This window comes from Leucopleurus acutus (assembly GCF_964270905.1).
Source record: "Leucopleurus acutus genome assembly, chromosome: 13".
Classification (NCBI taxonomy): domain Eukaryota; kingdom Metazoa; phylum Chordata; class Mammalia; order Artiodactyla; family Delphinidae; genus Leucopleurus; species Leucopleurus acutus.
Genome location: NC_139155.1, coordinates 28,298,426 through 28,315,220, shown reverse-complemented (window position 1 = coordinate 28,315,220; position 16,795 = coordinate 28,298,426).

Below are 16,795 nucleotides of genomic sequence, written 5' to 3'. Positions count from 1 at the left end.
AAATGTTTGAATACGAGAGGATGAAATAAGATATACTAAACAAATCCGGACTGAAAGAAAGCTAGGGTATCAGCCATAATACCTTGAAAAGTGAAATTAAAGCCCAAAAATAAAGGACAAATAATGATGTAAAGGGAACAATAAGCCAAGAGCACACACTCATCATCAACACTTGTGACCTAAACAGTCAGTCTCAAAATACATCAAGCAACAAATGACTGAACTGCAGGGGGAAACAAACAAATTAATAATTGTAGCTAAGATTTTACCAAAACCTCAGAAACAGATCTATCATGAGAACAAAACTGAGCAGAGATATCAGGGCTATGAACATTACAATTAATAAGTGTGAGCTCTTATGTACATGTAGGATTCCAAACCCTCCCACTCAACACCCCTCAAAAAATGTGTTCTCAAATAGAGAACAGATGTTCTTTTAAAGCACTCATGGAGCAAGCTTGGGGTCCTCATGAGATGCTGGTGGGAAATTGAACACTGTTGCCTTTTGGAGAGCAGGTCCTCAGAATTCAGTCATGTTGAGTATCTACACACCTTGTGGCCCAGAAATTCCTGGCCAGAGTATAAACAGTTCCAGATGGGGCTGTTCACCACGGCCTTGGTTGCATTGCAGAAAGCTGGAGAGAGGGCAGAGGCTGAGTGGGGTGCTGCACACCAGGGAGCCAGCACAGCAGGTAGAAGCCCAGAACCACACATAGAGCCATGAGGATAGATCTTAAAAACATAGTGCTGGCATAAAGAGGAAAATGACATTTATAATCATACCAATTCATAAATTTAAAATGCACGCACACAAAATAATAGATATTTTGCAAGCATGCAAACAAAAAAAGAGGTACACTGGAATGTGAGAGAGAAAAGAGAAAGGAGCATAGAAATGAAAAGACACACAGACCTTCACACATTCAAGAGAGGGGCTTGCACAGACCAAGAAGATAATATGGAGGGACTAAGCCACATGATTAACTCAATCCTCGGTCAGAAGAAATTATAAAAGGGGTGGGGCATAGTGTGTGCTCTGCTCAGCTCTGTCAGAGCCTCAGAGTGAACGCAGAATTGGGTGGGGTCAACCTGCAAAGCCTGAGAGCATCCCATCTACCTCCACTAGCATATGGAAGCACTCTGGCCACACTACAAACTGAGATAGATAGATGATAAATAGATAGATAGATAGATAGATAGATAGATAGATAGATAGATAGATAGATAGATAGATACTTAGATAGATACTTAGATAGATGATAGATAGATGATAGATACTTTGATAGATACATAGATACATAGATAGATAGGTAAATAGATGATAGATAGATAGATAATAGATAGACTGATGATAGATAGATGGGTAAATAGATAGATGATAGACAGGTAGATGATAGATACATAGATAGATAATAGATGGATAGATAGATATAGATAGATAGGTAGATAGACAGATAGATACATAGATGATAGATGACAGATAGATGAGAGATAAATAGATAGATGATAGATAGATAATAGATAGAGGATAGACAGATACATGATACATAGATAGATAGATATGTATTAGATAGACAGATGATAGATAGATGGGTAGATAGATGATAGATAGATGATAGATAGATAGATAGATAGATAGATAGATAGATAGATAGATAGATGATAGATACTTAGATGATAGAGAGATGATAGATGATAGATAGATACTTAGATGATAGATAGATGATAGATGATAAATAGATAGATGATAGGTAGATGGATAGATAGATGATAGATAGATATAGATGATAGATAATAGATAGATAGATAGTTAGATGATAGATAGATAGATATAGATGTGAAGATTTTGCACTTCACCTCCAAATTAGTTGAACATATTTTAACCCCTAGAAGAACAATAGTAAAGAATGTATGTTTTATTTCTTCTTTTAGAGTGTTTTAGAATCTCTGATGAAATGTAGGAATAAGAGGAAATTTTTGTTGCTGTTGAGATTGCAGAAAGGTGGGAAAGAACATTTCTAAAAATGAAAGATGTAGGAATTGAGGATACAAACTGAGTTCAGAAAGATCATGAACCTACGAGAAAGATAATAAATTCACAACACCTCCTACAGTCATCAAACCTAGTTGGTGAGTCAGAAGGTAGGTGTGAAGAGGTCCCAGCTGTGAACTAACCTGGTTTTGAATCCAGTCCTTACAGGCTGGGAGGTTATCTCAGAGCCTGCAGCTCATTGTCTATGAAACGAGGGCTGTACCTGCCTCAGAGCAGTGTTCATGTGAAGGCTACTTAAGAACCCTTGGGGTCAAGATGGCGGGGTGGGAAGACGCGGAGTTTTTATATCCCCACAACTAGGGCACTGGCCAGACGCTGGTGGGGACTTCGACACCCAAGGAGATGGGAGGAACCCCCGAGTGACCGAGTAGAACGTTGGGGGGAGTGAGGGGAAGGAGAAGTGAAGACCAGACAAGACTTGTGCCCCTGAGTGGTGGCTGGAAGAGGCGAGGGGTTCCCATGCCTGGAGGGACCCTCAGGGGCCTGGAAGATCAGACGGACAGGGGAGAGCACAGCTAACATTTCCCCTGCCCAATTGGACCCCGGGAAGCCTGCTGGGCTCCTAGGACTGGTCCTCTGCCCTCCAAGGCCAGAGGCACTCCTGGGCCCCTCTTGTGGCACTGAACCTAAGCCCCACCCCCTACCCCCTCCAGGGCCGCCTTTTTGGGCAATGTGGGTATTAAGCATAGGCCCCGTCCCCCACCTAAACTCCATCCATGCCTAAGCTCCACACCCCACCGACCAGGCCTTTTCTGGCTTTCTTTTTTTTTCCTTCGATAGCTACTTGCAAATATAATAAAATGCTTAAGAGTAACAATTTTATTTTTTTAATTTGAATTTTATTTTTTTATACAGCAGCTTTTTATTAGTTATCTATTTTATACGTATTAGTGTATACATGTCGATCCCAATCTCCGAATTCATCCCACCAAAAACAACAACACACCCCCAGCTTTCTTCCTTTGGTGTCCATACATTTGTGCTCTGCATCTCTATCTCTATTTCTGCCTTTCAAACTGGTTCATCTGTACTATTTTTCTAGATTCCAAATATATGCATTAATATACAATATTTGTTTTTCTCTTTCTGATTACTTCACTCTGTATGACAGTCTCTAGGTCCATCCATGTCTCTACAAATAACCCAATTTTGTTCCTTTTTATGGCTAAGTAATATTCCATTGTATATATGTACCACATCTTCTTTATCCACTTGTCTGTCGATGGGCATTGAGGTTGCTTCTATGACCTGGCTATTGTAAATAGTTCTACAATGAAAATTGGGGTACAAGTGTCTTTTTCAATTATGGTTTTCGCTGGGTATATGCCCAGTAGTGGGATTGCTGGGTCATATGTAATTCTATTTTCAGTTTCCTAAGGAACCTCCATACTGTTTTCCATAGCGGCTGTATCGATTTACATTCCCACCAACAGTGCAACAGGGTTCCCTTTTCTTCACACCCTCTCTGGCATTTGTTGTTTGTAGATTTTCTGATGATGCCCATTCTAACCAGTGTGAGGTGATACCTCAATGTAGTTTTGATTTGCACTTCTCTAATAATTAGTGATGTTGAGAAGCTTTTCATGTTCCTCTTGGCCATCTGTATGTCTTCTTTGGAAGAATGTCTATTTAGGTCTTCTGCCCATCTTTTGATTGGGTTGTTTGTTTTTTTAATATTGAGCTGCATGAGCTGTTTATATATTTTGGAGATTAGTCCTTTGTCCGTTGACTGGTTTGCAAATATTTTCTCCTATTTTGAGGGTTGTCTTTTCATCTTGTGTATAGTTTCCTTTGCTGTGCAAAAGCTCTTAAATTTCATTAGGTCCCATTTGTTTATTTTTCTTTTTATTTCCATTACTCTGGGAGGTGGGTCAAAAAAGATCTTGCTGTGATTTATGTCAAAGAATGTTCTGCCTATGTTTTCCTCTAAGAGTTTTATAGTGTCCAGTCTTACATTTAGGTCTTTAATCCATTTTGAGTTCATTTTTGTGTATGGTGTTAGGGGGCGTTCCAATTTCCTTCTTTAACGTGTAGCTGTCCAGCTTTCCTAGCACCACTTATTGAAGAGACTATCTTTTCTCCATTGTATATCCTTGCCTCCTTTGTCATAGATTATTTGACCATAGGTGCATGGATTTATCTCTGCACTTTCTATCCTGTTCCATTGATCTATATTTCTGTCTTTGTGCCAGTACCATATTGTCTTGATTACTATATCTTTGTAGTATAGTCTGAAATCAGAGAGTCTGATTCCTCCAACTCCATTTTTTTCCCTCAAGATTGCTTTGGCTATTCAGGGTCTTTTGTGTTTCATTACAAATTTTAAGATTTTTTTGTTCTAGTTCTGTAAAAAAATGCCACCGGTAATTTGATAGGGATTGCAGTGAATCTCTAGATTACCTTGGGTAGTATAGTCATTTTCAAAATATTGATTCTTCCAGTCCAAGAACATGGTATATATCTCCATCTGTTTGCATCATCTTTGATTTCTTTCATCATTGTCTTATAGTTTTCTGAGTACAACTCTTTTACCTCATTGGGTAGGTTTATTCCTAGGTATTTTATTCTTTCTGTTGAAGTGGTGAATGGGATTGTTTTCCTTAATTTCTCTTTCTGATCTTTCATTATTACTGTATAGGAATGCAAGAGACTTCTGTGCATTAATTTTGTATCCTGCAACTTTACCAAATTCACTGATTAGCTCTAGTAGTTCTCTGGTGGCATCTTTAGGATTATCTATGCATAGTATCATGTCATCTGCAAACAGTGACAGTTTTATTTCTTTTCCAATTTGGATTCCTTTTATTTCTTCTTCTTCTCTGACTGCTATTGCTAGGACTTCCAAAACAATGTTGAATAATAGTGGCGAGAGTGGACATCCTTGTCTTTTTCCTAATCTTAGAGGAAATGCTTTCAGTTTTTCACCATTGAGAATGATGTTTGCTGTGGGTTTGTCATGTATGGCCTTTATTATGTTGAGGTATGTTCCCTCTATGCCCACTTTCTGGAGAGTTTTTATCATAAACCGGTGTTGAACTTTGTCAAAAGCTTTTTCTGCATCTATTGAGATGATCATATGGTTTTTATTCTTCAATTTGTTAATATGGTGTATCACATTGATTGATTTGCATATATTGAAAAATCCTTGCATCCCTGGGATAAATCCCACTTGATCATGGTGTATGATCCTTTTAATGTGTTGTTGGATTCTGTTTGTTAGTGTTTTGTTGAGGATTTTTGCATCTATATTCACCAGTGATATTAGTCTGTAATTTTCTTTTTTTGTAGTATCTTTGTCTGATTTTGGTATCAGGGTGATTGTGGTGTCATAGAATGAGTTTGGGAGTGTTCCTTCCTCTGCAATTTTTTGAAAGAGTTTGAGAAGGATAGGTGTTAGCTCTTCTCTAAATGTTTGATAGAATTCACCTGTGAAGCCATCGGGTGCTGGACTTTTGTTTGTTGGAAGATTTTCCATCACACTTTCAATTTCATTACTTGTAATTGGTCTGTTCATATTTTCTATTTCTTCCTGGTTCAGTCTTGGAAGGTTATACCTTTCTAAGAATTTGTCCATTTCTTCCAGGTTGTCCATTTTATTGGCATAGAGTTGCTTGTAATAGTCTCTTATGATGCTTTGTATTTCTGCTGTGTCCGTTGTAACGTCCCCTTTTTCATTTCTGATTTTATTGATTTGAGTCCTCTCCCTCTTTTTCTTGATGACTCTGGCTAAAGGTTTATCAATTTTGTTTATCTTCTTAAAAAAACAGATTTTAGGACTTCCCTAGTGCTGCAGTGGTTAAGAATCCGCCTGTCAATGCAGGGGACACAGGTTCGAGCCCTGGTCCAGGAAGATCCTACATGCCATGGAGCAACTAAGCCCGTGCATCACAACTACTGAGCCTGTGCACTAGAGTCCAAAAGCCACAACTACCGAGTCCACACGCCCTAACGACTGAAGCCCGCACACCTAGAGACCATGCTCCGCAACAAGAGAAGCCACTACAATGAGAAGCGCTCGCACTGCAATCAAGAGTAGCCCCTGGGCTTCCCTGGTGGCGCAGTGGTTGAGAGTCCACCTGACGATGCAGGGGACACGGGTTCGTGCCCCTGTCCAAAAAGATCCCACATGCCGCAGAGCGGCTAAGCCCATGAGGCATGGCTGCTGAGCCTGTGCGTCCGGAGCCTATGCTCCACAACGCGAGAGGCCACAGCAGTGAGAGGCCCGTGAACCGCAAAAAAAAAAGCAAAAGGGTAGCCCTTGTTTGCCACAACTAGAGAAAGACTGCAAGCAGCAATGAAGACCCAACATAGCCAAAAGTAAATAAATAAAATAAAATTTTTTCGAAAAACAGCTTTTAGTTTTATTGATCTTTGCTATTGTTTTCTTTGTTTCTATTTCATTTATTTCTGCTCTGATCTTTATGATTTCTTTCCTTCTACTCACTTTGGGTTTTTTTTATTCTTCTTTCTCTTGTTCCTCTATGTGTAAGGTTATATTGTTTATTTGAGGTTTTTCTTGTTTCTTGAGGTAGGATTGTATCGCTATAATCTTTCCTCTTAGAACTGCTTTTGCTGCATCCCATAGGTTTTAGATCATCGTGTTTTCATTGTCATTTGTCTCTAGGTATTTTTTGATTTCCTCTTTGATTTCTTCTGTGATCTCTTGGTTATTGAGTAATGTATTGTTTAGTCTCCATGTGTTTCTATTTTTACGTTTTTTTACCCTGTAACTGATTTCTAATCTCATAGAGTTGTGGTCAGAAAAGATGCTTGATATGATTCCAATTTTCTTAAATTTACCAAGACTTGATTTGTGACCCAAGATGTGATCTATCCTGGAGAATGTTCCATGTGCACTTGAGAAGAAAGTGTAATCTGCTGTTTTTGGATGGAATGTCCTATAAATATCAATTAAATCTATCTGGTCTATTGTGTCATTTAAAGATTGTATTTCCTTGTTAATTTTCTGTTTGGATGATCTGTCCATTGGTGTAAGTGAGGTGTTAAAGTCCCCCACTATTATTGTGTTACTGTTGATTTCCTCTTTTATAGCTGTTAGCATTTGCCTTATGTATTGAGGTGCTCCTATTTTGGGTGCATATATTTTTATAATTTTTATATATTCTTCTTGGATTTATCCCTTGATCATTATGTAGTGTCCTTCCTTGTCCCTTGTAACATACTTTATATTAAAGTCTATTTTATCTGACATGAGTGTTGCTACTCCAGCTTTCTTTTGATTTCCATTTGCATGGAATATCTTTTTCCATCCCCTCACTTTCAATCTGTATGTGTCCCTAGGTCTGAAGTGGGTCTCTTGTAGACAGCATATATATGGGTCTTGTTTTTATATCCATTCAGCAAGCTTGTGTCTTTTGGTTGGAGCATTTAATCCATTCACATTTAGGTAATTATCAATATGCTTGTTCCTATTACCATTCTCTTAATTGTTTTCAGTTTGTTTTTGTAGGTCCTTTTCTTCTCTTTTGTTTCCCACTAGAGAATTCCTTTAGCATTTGTTGTAGAGCTGGTTTGGTGGTGCTGAATTCTGTTGGCTTTTGCTTGTGTGTAAAGCTTTTGATTTCTCCATCGAATATGAATGAGATCTTTGCTGGGTAGAGTAATTTTGGTTGTAGGTCATCACTTTAAATATATTGTGCCACTCCCTTCTGGCTTGTAGAGTTTCTGCTGAGAAATCAGCTGTTAACCTTATGGGAGTTCCTTTGTATGTTATTTGTCATTTTTCCCTTGTTGCTTTTAATAATTTTTCTTTGTCTTTAATTTTTGTCAATTTCATTACTATGTGTCTCAGCTTGTTTCTCCTTGGGTATATCCTGCCTGGACTCTCTGAACTTCCTGGACTTCGATGGATATTTCCTTTCCCATGTTAGGGAAGTTTTCAACTATAATCTCTTCAAATATTTTCTCAGGTCCTTTCTCTCTCTCTTCTACTTCTGGGACCCCAAAATGTTAATGTTGGTGCATTTAATGTTGTCCCAGAGGTCTCTCAGTCTGTATTTATTTCTTTTCTTTCTTTTTTCTTTATTCTGTTCCATGTCAGTGAATTCTACCATTCTGTTTTCCAGGTCACTTATCTGTTCTTCTGCCTCATTTATTCTGCTACTGATTGCTTCTACTGCATTTTTCACTTCAGTTATTGTATTGTTCATCTCTGTTTTTTTGTTCTTTAATTCTTCTAGGTCTTTGTTAAACATTTATTTCATCTTCTCGATCTTTGCCTTTACTCTTTTTCCGAGGTCCTCAATCATCTTCACTCTCATTATTCTGAATTCTTTTTCTGGAAGGCTGCCTATCTCCACTTCATTTAGTTGTTTTTCTGGGGTTTTATCTTGTTTCTTCATCTGGTACATAGTTCTCTGCCTTTTCATTTTGTCTATCTCTCTGTGAATGTGGTTTTTGTTCCGCAGGCTGCAGGATTGTATGTCTTCTTGCTTCTGCTGTCTGCCCTCTGGTGGATGAGGCTATCTAAGAGGCTTGTGCAAGTTTCCTGATGGGAGGGACTGGTGGTGGGTACAACTGGAGGTTGCTATGGTGGGCAGAGCTCAGTAAAACTTTAATCCACTTGTCTGCTGATGGGTGGGGCTGAGTTCCCTCCCTGTTGGTTGTTTGGCCTGAAGCAACCCAGTACTGGAGCCTACAGGCCCTTTGTTGAGGCTAATGGCAGACTCTGGGAGGGTTCACACTAATGAATACGTCTCAAAACTTGTGCTGCCAGTGTCCTTGTCCCCACAATGAGCCACAGCCAGCCCCTGCCTCAGCAGGAGACCCTCCAGCAGTAGCAGGTACATCTGGTTCAGTCTGCTATGGGGTCACTGCTCCTTCCCTGTGGGTCCTGATGCACACACTACTTTATGTGTGCCCTCCAAGAGTGGAGTCTCTGTTTCCCTCAGTCCTGTCAAAGTCCTGCAATCAAATCCCACTAGCCTTCAAAGTTGATTTTCTGGGAATTCTCCCTACTGTTGCTGGACCCCAAGGTTGGGAAACCTGATGTGGAGTTCAGAACCTTCACTCCAGTGGGTGGGCTTCTGTGGTATAATTGTTTTCAAGTTTGTAAGTCACCCATCCAGCAGTTATGGGATTTGATTTTATTGTGATGGGGCCCTTCCTACCATCTCATTGAGGCTTCTCCTTTGTCTTTAGATGTGGGATATCTTTTTTGGTTAGCTCCAGTAGCTTCCTGTAGATGACTGTTCAGCAGTTAGTTGTGATTCCAGTGGTTTTGCAAGAGGGAGTGAACGCACATCATTCTACTCCACCACTTTGAACGAATCTCATTTTGTTATTTCTTATGGTTGAGTAATAGTCCATTGTATATATGTACCACATCTTATTTATCCATTCATCTGTTGATATACATTTAGGTTGATTCCTTATCTTGACTATTGTAAATAGCGCTGCAGTGAACATTGGGGTGCATGTATCCTTTCAAACCATGGTTTTCTCCAGATATATGCCAAGGAGTGGGATGGCTGGATCATATGGTAGCCCCAGTTTTAGTTTTTTAAGGAACTTCCATATTGTTCTCCATAGTGGCTATACCAACTTACATTCCCAACAACAGTGTAGAGGGTTCCTTTTTCTCCACATCTTCTCCAGCATTTATTGTTTGTAGATATTTTGATGATGGCCATTCTGACTGATGTGAGATGATATTTTCTTGTAGTTTTGATCTGCATTTCTCTAATAATTAGTGATATTGAGCATTTTTTCATGTGCCTCTTGCCCATATGTATGTCTCCTTTAGAGAAATGTCTAGTTAGGTCTTCTATTCATTTTTTGATTGGGTGGTTTTTTGATATTGAGCTGCCTGAGTTGTTTGTAAATTTTGGAGATTAACCCCTTGTGGGTCTCATCATTCGCAAGTCTTTTATCCCATCCTGTGTGCTGTCTCATTGTCTTGTTTATGGTTTCCTTTGTTGTGCAAAAGTTTTGGGGTTTAATTGATCCCATTTGTTTATTTTTGTTTTTATTTCCATTACTCTAGGAGATGGATTGAAAAAGATATTGCTGTGATTTATATCAAAGAGTGTTCTGTCTATGTTTTTTGTTAAGAGTTTTATAGTATCTGGTCTTATATTTAGGTCTTTATTCCATTTTGAGTTTATTTTTCTGTATGGTGTCAATGTTCTAATTTCATTCCTTTACATGTAGCTGTCCATTTTTCCCAGTACCATTTATTGAAGAGATTATCTTTCCTCCATTGTATGTTCTTGCTTCCTTTGTCATAGATTAATTTATCATAGGTGTGCGAGTTTATTTCTGGACTTTCTATCCTATTCCATTGTTCTATATTTCTCTTTTTGTGCCAGTACCTTACTGTTTTGATAACTGTACTTTGTACTATAGTCTGCAGTCAAGGAGCCTGATTCGTCCAGCTCCGTTTTTCTTTCTCAAGATTGTTTTGGCTATTCGGGGTCTTTTGTGTTTCCATATATTGTAAAATTTTTTGTTCTAATTCTGTGAAAAATGACATTGGTAATTGGATAGAGATTGCATTGAATCTGTAGATTGTCTTGGGTAGTATAGTCATTTTGACAATATTGATTCTTGCAATCTAAGAACATGGTACATATTTTCATCTGTTTGTGTCATCTTCAATTTTTTTCATCAGCATCTTATAGTTTTCAGAGTATAGGTATTTTGCCTCCTTATGTAGGTTTATTCCTAGGTATTTTATTCTTTTTAATGCAATAGTAAATGGGATTGTTTCTTGAATTTCTCTTTCAGATCTTTCATTGTTAGTGCATAGGAATACAACAGATTACTGCGTATTAATTTTGTATCCTAAAACTTTACAAAATTTATTGATGAGCTCTGTTAATTTTCTTGTAGCACCTTTAGGATTTTCTGTGTATAGTATCATATCATCTGCAAACAGTGATGGTTTTATTTCTTCTTTTCCAATTTGGATTCCTTTTATTTCTTTTTTTTGTCTCTGACTGCTCTGGCTAGGACTTCCATAACTATGTTGAATAAAAGTGGCAAGAGTGGACATCCTTGTCTTGTTTTTGATCTTAAAGGAAATGCTTTCAGCTTTTCACAGTTGAGTATGATGTTAGCTGTAGCTTTGTCATATATGGCCTTTATTATTTTGAGGTATGTTCCCTCTGTGCCCACTTTCTGGAGAGTTTGTATCATAAATGGGTGTTAAATTTTGTCAAAAGTGTTTTTCTCCATCTATTGAGATCATCATATGTGGTTTTTATTCTTCATTTGTTAATGTGGTGTATCATAGTGACTGATTTGTGGATATTGAAAAATCCTTGCATCCCTGGGATAAATCCCACTTGTTCATGGTGTATTATCCTTTTAATGTATTGTTAGATTTGGTTTGCCAGTATTTTGTTGAGGATTTTTGAGTCTATGTTCATCAGTGATATTGGCCTGTAATTTCCGGGGTTTTTTTGTGGTATCTTTGTCTGGTTTTTGTACCACGGTGATGGTGGCCTCATAGAATGAGTTTAAGAGTGCTCATTACTCTTCAATTTTTGGGAAGAGTTTCAGAAGGGTAGGTGTTTTCTCTAAATATTTGATAGAATTCACCTGTGAAGCCATCTGGTCCTGGATTTTTGTTTGTTGGAAGTTTCTTAATCACTGTTTCAATTTCAGTACTTGTGACTGGACTGTTCATATTTTCTATTTCTTCCTGGTTCAGTCTTGGAAGCTTGTACCTTTCTAAGAATTTGTCCATTTCTTCTAGGTTGTCCATTTTATTGACATAGAGTTGCTTGCAGTAGTCTCTAATGATCCTTTGTATTTCAGTGGTGTCAGTTGTAACTTCTCCTTTTTCATTTTTAATTTCATTGATTTGAGCCCTCTCCATTTTTTTCTTGATGAGTCTGGCTAAAGGTTTATCAATTTGGGTTACCTTTTCAAAGAACCAGCTTTTATTTTCATTGATCTTTTCTACTTTTTGTCTCTATTTCATTTATTTCTTCTTTGATCTTTATGATTTCTTTCTTTCTACTAACATTGGATTTTGTTTGTTCTTCTTTCTCTAGTTGCTTTCACTGTAAAGTTAGGTTGTTTATTTGAGATTTTTCTTGTTTCCTGGTGTAAGATTGTATTGCTATAAAGTTTACTCTTAGAACTTTTTTTTGCTGTGTCCCATAGGTTTTGGATCATTGTGTTTTGTTTTCCTTTGTATCTAGTTATTTTTTTGTTTCCTCTTTGATTTCTTCAGAGATCCATTGGTTGTTTAGTAGCAAGACATTTAGCCTCCTCATGTTTGTGTTTTTTTACAGATTTTTTCTTGTAGTTGCTTTCTAATCCCATAGCACTGTTGTTGGAAAAGATGTTTGATATGATTTCAATTTGCTGAGGCCCACTTTGTGGCCCAGCATGTGATCAATCCTGGAGAATATTCCGTGTGCACTTGAGAAGAATGTGTGTTCTGCTTCTTTTGATGGAATGCTCTATAAATATAAATTAAGTCCCTCTGGTCTAATGTGTCATCTAAGGCCTGTGTTTCCTTATTGCATTTCTGTCTAGATGATCTGTCCATTGATGAAAGTGGGGTGTTAAAGTCCCCCACTCTTATTGTGTTACTGTCAATTTCTTTTTATGGCTGTTAATATTTGCCTTATATATTGAGGTGCTCCTATGATGGGTGCATACATATTTACAATTGCTATATATTCTCCTTGGATTAATCCCTTGATCATTATGTAGTCTCCTTCTTTGTCTCTTGTAACAGTCTTTATTTTAAAGGTTATTTTGTCTGATATGACTATTGCTACTCCAGCTTTCTTTTGATTTCCATTTGCATGGAATAGCTTTTCCCATCCCCTCATTTTCAGTCTGTATGTGTTGCTATCACTGATGTGGGTCTCTTGTAGACAGCACATATACGGGTCTTTTTTTTTTGTATCCATTCAGTCAGTCTATGTCTTTTGGTTGAAGGATTTAATCCATTTACATTTAAGGTAATTATCAATATGTATCTTTTTATTGCCATTGTGTTAATTGTTTTGGATTTGTTTTTGTAGGTCTTTTTTCTCCCCTTCCTCTTTTGTTTTATTCTCTTGTGATTTGATGACTAACTTTAGTGTTGTGTTTGGATTCCTTTTTCTTTTTTATGTGTATCTATTGTAGATTTTCAGTTTTCAGTTATCATGAGGTTTTGATATAGCAATCTGTATATAAATAAGATTGTTTCAATTTGCTCATCTTTTAATTTCAAATGCATTTCCAATTTCCTGCATTTGTACTCTCCTCTTCTCACGATTACTCATTTTGATACCATATTTGTGTGTGGTTGATTCCCTACATTTACTGTATGTTTGCCTTTACAGATGAGCTTTTCCATTCGTAATTTTCTTGTTTCTAGAGGTGGCCTTTTCTTTTCCTCCTAGAGAGTTCCTTTAGCATTTGTTGCAAAGCTGGTCTGGTGGTGCTGAATTCTTTTAGCTTTTTCTTGTCTGTAAATCTTTTTATCTTTCCATCAAATCTTAAAGAGAGCCTTGCTAGGTAGAGTATTCTTGGTTGTATGTTCTTCCCTTTCATCACTTTAAATATACCTTGCCACTCCTTTCTGGCTTTCAGAGTTCCTGCTGAAAAATCAGCTGATAACCTTATGGGAATTCCCTGGTATGTTATCTGTTGCTTTTTCCTTGTTGCTTTTATTTATTTATTTATTTTTTACATCTTTATTGTAGTATAATTGCTTTACAATGGTCTGTTAGTTTCTGCTTTATAACAAAGTGAATCAGTTATACATATACATATGTTCCCATATCTCTTCCGTCCTGCATCTCCCTCCCTCCCAACCTCCCTATCCCACCCCTCCAGGAGGTCACAGCACCGAGCTGATCTCCTTGTGCTATGCGGGTGCTTCCCACTAGCTATCTACCTTACATTTGGTAGTGTATATATGTCCATGCCTCTCTCTCACTTTGTCACAACTTACCCTTCCCCCTCCCCATAGCCTCAAGTCCATTTTCTAGTAGGTCTGTGTCTTTATTCCTTTCTTACCCCTATGTTTTTCATGACTTTTTTTCTTAAATTCCATGTATATGTGATAGCATACAGTATTTGTCTTTCTCTTTCTGACTTACTTCACTCTGTAAAGACTCTAGGTCTATCCACCTCATTACAAATAGCTCAATTTCATTTATTTTTAGGGCTGAGTAATATTCCATTGTATATATGTGCCACATCTTCTTTATCCATTCATCTGATGATGGACACTTAGGTTGTTTCCATCTCTGGGCTATTGTAAATAGAGCTGCAATGAATATTTTGGTACATGACTCTTTTTGAATTATGGTTTTCTCAGGGTATATGCCCAGTAGTGTGATTGCTGGGTCATATGGTAGTTCTATTTGTAGTTTTTTAAGGAACCTCCATACTGTTCTTTATAGTGGCTGTACCAATTCACATTCCCACCAGCATTGCAAGAGTGTTCCCTTTTCTCTACACCCTCTCCAGCATTTGTTGTTTCTAGATATTTTGATGATGGCCATTCTGATTGGTGTGAGATGATATCTCATTGCAGTTTTGATTTTGCATTTCTCTAATGATTAATGATGTTGAGCATTCTTTCACGTGTTTGTTGGCAGTCTGTATAACTTCTTTGGAGAAATGGCTATTTAGGTCTTCTGCCCATTTTTGGATTGAGTTGTTTGTTTTTTTGTTATTGAGCTGCATGAGCTGCTTATAAATTTTGGATATTAATCCTTTGCCAGTTGCTTCATTGCAAATATTTTCTCCCATTCTGAAGGTTGTCTTTTGGTCTTGTTTATGGTTTCCTTTGTTGTGCAAAAGCTTTGAAGTTTCATTAGGTCCCATTTGTTTATTTTTGTTTTTATTTCCATTTCTCTAGGAGGTGAGTCAAAAAGGATCTTGCTGTGATTTATGTCATAGAGTGTTCTGCCTATGTTTTCCTCTAAGAGTTTGATAGTGTCTGGCCTTACATTTAGGTCTTTAATCCATTTTGAACTTATTTTTGTGTATGGTGTTAGGGAGTGATCTAAACTCATGCTTTTACATGTACCTGTCCAGTTTTCCCAGCACCACTTATTGAAGAGGCTGTCCTTTCTCCACTGTATATTCCTGCCTCCTTTATCAAAGATAAGGTGACCATATGTGTGTGGGTTTATCTCTGGGCTTTCTATCCTGTTCCATTTATCTATATTTTGGTTTTTGTGCCAGTACCATACTGTCTTGATTACTGTAGCTTTGTAGTATAGTCAGAAGTGAGGGAGCCTGATTCCTCCAGTTCTGTTTTTCGTTCTCAAGATTGCTTTGGTTATTCGGCATCTTTTGTGTTTCCATACAAATTGTGAAAATTTTTGTTCTAGTTCTGTGAAAAATGCCAGTGGTAGTTTGATAAGGATTGCATTGACTCTGTGGATGACTTTAGGTAGCAGAGTCATTTTCACAATGTTGATTCTTCCAATCCAAGAACATGGTATATCTCTCCATCTGTTTGTATCATATTTAATTTCTTTCATCAGTGTCTTATAATTTTCTGTTTACAGGTCTTTTGTCTCCTTAGGTAGGTTTATTCCTAGATATTTTATTCTTTTTGTTGCAATGGTAAATGGGAGTGTTTTCTTGATTTCACTTTCAGATTTTTCATCATTAGTGTATAGGAATGCCAGAGATTTCTGTGCATTAATTTTGTATCCTGCTACTTTACCAAATTCATTGATTACCTCTAGTAGTTTTCTGGTAGCATCTTTAGGATTCTCTATGTATAGTATCATGTCATCTGCAAACAGTGACAGCTTTACTTCTTCTTTTCTGATTTGGATTCCTTTTATTTCCTTTTCTTCTCTGATTGCTGTGGCTAAAACTTCCAAAACTATGTTGAATAAGAGTGTTGAGAGTGGGCAAACTTGTCTTGTTCCTGATCTTAGTGGAAATGCTTTCAGTTTTTCACCATTGAGGATGATGTTGGCTGTCATATATGATGTTGGTTTGTCATATATGGCCTTTATTATGTTGAGGAAAGTACACTCTATGCCTACTTTCTGCAGGGTTTTTATTATAAATCAGTGTTGAAGTTTGTCCAAAGCTTTCTCTGCATCTATTGAGATGATCATATGGTTTTTCTCCTTCAATTTGTTAATATGGTTTATCACGTTGACTGATTTGCATATATTGAAGAATCCTTGCATTCCCGGAAAAAACCCCACTTGATCATGGTGTATGATCCTTTTAATGTGCTGTTGGATTCTGTTTGCTAGTATTTTGTTGAGGATTTTTGCATCTATGTTCATCCGTGATATTGACCTGTAGTTTTCTTTCTTTGTGACATCCTTGTCTGGTATTGGTATCAAGGTGATGGTGGCCTTGTAGAATGAGTTTGGGAGTGTTCCTCCCTCTGCTATATTTTGGAAGAGTTTGAGAAGGATAGGTTTTAGCTCTTCTCTAAATGTTTGATAGAATTCGCCTGTGAAGCCATCTGGTCCTGGGTTTTTGTTTGTTGGAAGATTTTTAATCACAGTTGCAATTTCAGTGCTTGTGATTGGTCTGTTCATATTTTCTATTTCTCCCTGATTCAGTCTTGGCAGGTTGTGCATTTCTAAGAATTTGTCCATTTCTTCCAGGTTGTCCATTTTATTGGCATAGAGTTGCTTGTAGTAATCTCTCATGATCTTTTGTATTTCTGCAGCATCAGTTGTTACTTCTCCTTTTTCCTTTCTAATCCTATTGATTTGAGTCTTCTCCCTTTTTTTCTTGATGAGTCTGGCTAATGGTTTATCAATTTTGTTT